The following is a 6000-nucleotide window of genomic DNA, read 5'->3' as shown; positions in this document are numbered from 1 at the left end:
CACCATATAGCAGTGGCATAATTTTATTCTGTCTCTGGATGCCAAAAGCGATTGGAAGCAGATGTGCCATAGGCATCTAATTTAAGAAAATTAAGAACAAATAATGCATGATGTAGGATATTTTGAGGAGTGCCTGTGGTAGGGTAAAATTCACTTCTTTTTAGTTTTTGAATGGTAATTTTAATGGTCTCATGGGCTCTCTCAACAATGCCCTATCATTGTGGGTTATATGGTATGGATATAAACCAGTAACATGTTTTATATCTAATTGTAAATAAAAGGATTGGAAATTCTTTCCAATATATCCAAGGCCATTGTCAGTGTTAATAAACTTAGGTCTCCCCATGAAAGAAAGACAATTCAGGACATGGGTGATCACATTTTTGGAAGCTTCTCCAGCATGTAAGGAGGCAAAAATGAATCCACTGAACGTATCAAATAGTAACATGTAAATATTTAAGCTTGCCAAGTTCTGGCAGGTGTGTGACATCCATCTGCCAAATGTCATTAGGGACTAGGCCATGAGGGTTAACTCCCAAATTGGGTGTAGGCAAAAAAGTAAGATAGCCTGGGCATCTTTTAACAATTTGCCATGCCTGGTTCCAGGTAATTTTTAAAAGTGGGTGAAGAGTTTGAGCATTTAGATGATGTAATAAATGAGCCCTTTGAGCCGGCTCCAAGGATTCAATCAAGACTGGGATAGTGGGTCGAGTGGCAGCATCTGCCCGATTGTTGCCGTGGGCATGAGGTCCAGGCAGATTGGAATGAGCTCTAAGGTGACAAATGAAAAAGGGGAGACTCCTAGTAATAACTAAATCTTGTAATTCCTGGAAAAGTGGGGTGACATTGGTAGAGGGTTTAATAAAGGCTACAGTTTCCAGTGAAGGAACTGAAAAAGCAACATATACACTATTAGTATATAAATTAAAAGCATCGTTAGGTAATGTTTTAAACACTTGTATAATGGCAAGTAATTCAACCAGTTGGGCAGACTTATATGGTGTTTTAAAAGTAAAGGTTTGGTTATCTATAACAAGGACAGCTATGTTGGTCAAGAACCATCGGTAAAAACCAAATGAGCATCCTGAAGGGGTTTTGAATGAGTTCTAACGGGAAAAACAATTGAATTTTAGCAATCTGTAACAGTTTGTTTGCATGATAGTGATGATCTATTTCTCCTCTAAAAGAAGGGCAAATGGTCGGCCGATCATCAGTGGTTTGCATCAACCAATCTATTTTTCCCTTTGTAAAGGGAACAATTAGTTTACCAATATCCTTGCCAAAGTATTGGTGGCTCTGTTATCTACCCAATCGAATAAGGGAAGCAACTAAGCATGGAAAGAGGTCTAAAACATGGGAGGGTGAAACAGGGAGATGTATCCACAGGAGAGGCCCCTGTGACTACCAAAATACCCCTGTGGGTGAAAAAGATGTTGCACAAATTATAAACAACAAGGGCTGTTGATAACAGAGGAAACACCACCTCATTGCTGAATGGCAGAATTTATTGTTTCTAGGGCCTTGGCCAGAGGTGTTAAAGTTCGAGAAGTTGGGTCAGTATCACCCTTAAGGATGTCACATAAAGGCTTGAGATCTCTAGTGGTCAATCTCAAGAAATGATGGATCCAATTAATACCTCCCAATAATCTTTGAAAATCATTTAATGTTTTAAAATAATCAACCTTTAAGTGAATTTTTTGAGGAAGTATTTTGGAACTTCTTAACTGAAAGCCCAAATAAAAATAAGGGTCACACAATTGAACCTTATCAGGAGCTATCTGGAGGCCAAGAAGTTGAAGTCTTTTTGCTCAATCTTTATAGCATAATAAAAGGTCTAATGCATTTTGTCTAGGCAAGAGAATATCATCTGTGTAATGTACAATGTATATAGAAGGCCAAGCTCCATGAAGAGGGTCAAAAGCTAAAGCAACATATTTCTGGCAAAGGGAGAGACTGTTAGCCATAACCTGTGGAAGAAAACACCACTAGAACCAGGGCATAGGTCCTTTAAAATTAATTACAGGAATGCTAAAGGCAAAAACGGCGATCACTTGGGTGAAGTGGGATGGGTGAGAAAACAGTCTTTAAGATCAATTATTATTTTATAATTATAAGAAGGAATAGCCACTGGGATGGGCAGGCCAGGTTGTAAGGCCCCCATAGCAACCATAGTTTTATTAATTTCACTCAAATCCTGCAAGAATCTCTACTTTCCTGATTTCTTTTTAATCACAAAGATAGGGGTGTTCCAAGGTTAAGTGGTAGGCTCAGTATGACCTGCATCAAGTTGTTCCTGCACTAACTGAGTACTGGCAGCCAATTTTTCAAAAGATAATGGCCACTGTGCAACCCACACAGGGGCATCATTTTTCCAAGTAATTTTATCTGCATGGGATGCAGGGATGTTAATGGCCATCAGGGTAAAATTTTCATGCCTAAGCCTGCACACCCAGGGTTTTTTACTATTTGAATGGGATCAGTGATGCCCTGAGAGAACTTTCCCAATTCTTGTCCTGGTCTGAACTCCTGTTTCAACATCTATTGAGTCACTACTTCATTAGGGCTATACATCATTACACCCACTTGAGACAACAAGTCACGGCCCCAAAGGTTAATTGGGAGGCCTGGAAAAACACAGGGTCTGACTGAGCCACTGTTCCCTTCGTTATCTGTAGGGAACTGATCATTTCCAAGTAAGAAACTTAGTACTTTGCTGAGGATTAGCAGTTTGGCTGATGCCTTTAAAATGAGTCAAGGATGTGGTTAATGGCCATGTTGAAGGTCATTTATTTAATGAGATAACAGTGGCATCAGCCCCTGTGTCCATAACTCCCTCAAATTCTTTGTCACCAAGTTTAATTTATAAGGACTGTCTTTCTTTAGTAATGGGTTGGATCCTATAAATATCTGATGAACCTAAGCAATCAGTGCCCCTAGCAGTTCTAATAGATGCATTGTCACTGGGAAAAAAGGAAACAAAAGGAACTGAGCAATTCTTTGGCCTTTATGGATGGGAAGGGGTCCCAAGGGGGAAGAAGCCAAAATTTTGATCTCACCTGTATAATCATTGTCTATTATTCCAGGAAAGATGTGAAGTCCCTGTAATGTTAGGTTGTCTCGTCCCAAAACTAATCCTTCCATTTTGGAGGGTAGTGGACCAAAGACTCCTGTGGAGAGTATTTGAACTCTCATTTCTAGAGTCAAAATTATGTCTAAGGAACAGCTGAGGTCCAGTCCTGCACTACCTATGGTTGCCCGGCAGAGGGCAGAGACGGGAAACCTGTCCGTGCCTGTGCCTGCATTTCTGGAACAAACCCAATTCCTCTAGGGCTCATTCCTGAAGTGGGGGCCAGGGTTTGCCCCCGCTGGAAGTTTCCCTACCTCTGAGGAAGAATATTGCCCTGTGCATCTACCCAAAAATGGCATTGAGAGATGCGATGTTTGCCATGTCTACAGCGTGGACAAAAGGCTGCAGGCTGGGGCAGTCCCAGAAAAATGTCCAGGTTGTTTGCAATTGAAACAAAGTCTGGGCCTATCTTGTGTCATATTTTTCTTCAGTGCAACTCCAATGGCTAATCCCATAGTGTGTGCTGAGTCTATTCCACCACAAAATTTGATCTGAAATCTCTACTCTGCTGCTGTGGTGTGGTAGTATAGCAGCTTGACCTGCCAGGTTAGCATTCTTGAAAGCGAGATGCTTTACAAAGGCACTTTCGGTTTGGTTTCATCTTTGCCTACAAGCCATTCAGCAGCAGCATTAAGCCTGCTGATGAAATTGCTGTATGACTAGTCAGGACCCTGTCAATTTTTAGTAAGAGAGGTGGTGGCTGAGCCCTCAGTGGGAAGGTGTTTCAATGCTTTAAGTCCAGCATTTTGTATCTGTGCTAACAGCCCCTGCGGGAAGGTGGGCTTGCACCTCATTGGTGTTATAAGGGTTGCGCCCTAGAAGTTTTTCCTTAGTCAAGGTCTGAGAAGTTTTGCTTTCCTTATTATGGAGCTCAATATCTATACAGTTTTTCACAAAATCAGTCTTCCAAAGAACATAATCTCCACCAGATAACACCACTCTGGCCAAAGAATACCAATCATTGGGACAAGCCATCAGTCACTGATGATTTCCAAAAGGGATAATGTGAAAGGAGCCTTGGGCCCATAATTAGAAACTGCCACCTTTAATTCTTTTACATACTTAAATCCCAATCTGGGGTATTTCTGATCAGTAATTATGTTTAGCTCCTGTTCAGGGAGCCCCTTCCTCAGCTTCAAATCCCCTAGATTCTTTGCCATCCCCTCCTGAAGCCTCTATCTTCTCAGGAGTGTCTTCTTCCTCCCCATCTCCATCAGCCTCTGAGGGGTAATCTCTGTGATCTTTGCTAGTACTATCACAGACTCCTTTAGCCTTACAACAGGTGGCAGGAAAGGAAAGGACTGACTGTTTTTTCTTGGTAGTCTTTTTTAGCCATCTTAGGAGGGTCTTTAGATGATCCCTCAGCCGACAAGGTTGTTAATTCTAAATCTAGTGCCCTAAGTTCTTTAATAAGTTGAAGGTGTTCTCTATTTTTCTCTAACAACATTCATAAAGAAGCTGTATCAGTTGAATGTTGGGATTTTGCTTGAGAAATTAAATCTTGACCCAAACTGGGCTGAAGCACTGGTACTGCCAATGAGTTTGCAGGGGAAGCAGAAGGCAATGGAGGAAGAAAAGTCTTAAAGGTAGGAGGTGGGGTCCAGTCAGGAGTGGCCTCAGCAGGCAGCAAGGGCTCATCCATTTTTAGCAAAGGATAAATCTGGGGCAGTGATTTGCTTTGTGTAAAATTTTCAGGGGGAATTGGAGTAGGTAATTTATAAGGAAGTTCTTGGCCAGGCTGTATGGGGAAATCTTTATTACCAGTGTCAGGAATCTCAATAGCCACTGAAGAACAACGTGAGGTGGGGGGGCGGGTAAAGAAGTCTCAACAAGGACACTTTCTCCCTCAGTAACTACTTTTTTTAAAGATCAGAATGATGATTAAAGATTTTTAAAACATCATCAATAAAGTTCTAATAAGAAAAGGCCTGAACTTGAATGCTCTTGTGACCAAAGGTAGCATAATAGTCTTGTAAGGCACCAACAAGCTTCCAGCGTCCCTCACTAATGGTGGCTTCTTGAGGAAACCAGGGGCAGACATCAGAAATTAAAAACAAAAAAATTTGCATAGTTCTTTCTTTTTAACCATTATTTCCCTCGTCTTGAGGGCCTCCTTGAGATCATTAAGAAAAGCCTCATGCTTATCTAATACCTGTCCCATAATGCATCACCTGACTTACTCCAGATCTCCCACAGATGGGTGTTTCTGTGGTGACCAACTATCAAAGATCTCCCACAAACAATCAGCTCAGTGGTGGCCAATTACCCTAGATCACCCACACGGGACAAGCGTATCCATGGTGACCCATTATCCTAGATCACCCACTGACAAGCATTTCTGTGTTGACCAGTTACCTCAGATCTCCCACAAGTGAGTGCTTCCGTGGTGACCAACCATGACCTGAAAAGTCAGTGGTTCCAGAAGATGAGTGGCTGCTCCTTTAAGACAACTTCCCTGTGATCCTTAATCAGGAAGGGGTCCCAAGTTGGGCAACAGTTGCCCTGGCCTGCCGGCCTACCAGGTTTTTCGACAGGGAACCCTAAGAGAAAAGGGCAGAGAAACAGAGGCAAGAGACACAAAGTGTAGCCACCCGCGGCCACATGTGAACTGGATACCTGGAAAAGAATTCTGGGGATAAACGGGAAGGGGACGAAAGGGAATTGAGTCAAGACGACAGTTGCCGATAGAGACTGACTTTACTATTATTTAGCCAATATATATAGTCTTTAGAAAACAACCCTGCCCCCCAAATGGCCGCGCATTCCTTGGTTCTTCTTCTCAGCGGGTCGCCTGCTTCCAGTCACGTAGGTTTCTGCTGGTCTCCAGGTGAGACTGCCCTGAGGCAGCCTTGAAAGTTAAGGTGAAAGCGGCT

Source organism: Apodemus sylvaticus, chromosome 2, assembly GCF_947179515.1.
Source record: "Apodemus sylvaticus chromosome 2, mApoSyl1.1, whole genome shotgun sequence".
Taxonomy (NCBI): domain Eukaryota; kingdom Metazoa; phylum Chordata; class Mammalia; order Rodentia; family Muridae; genus Apodemus; species Apodemus sylvaticus.
The sequence above is the reverse complement of the archived record's forward strand: the minus strand, read 5'-3'. Positions refer to the sequence as shown.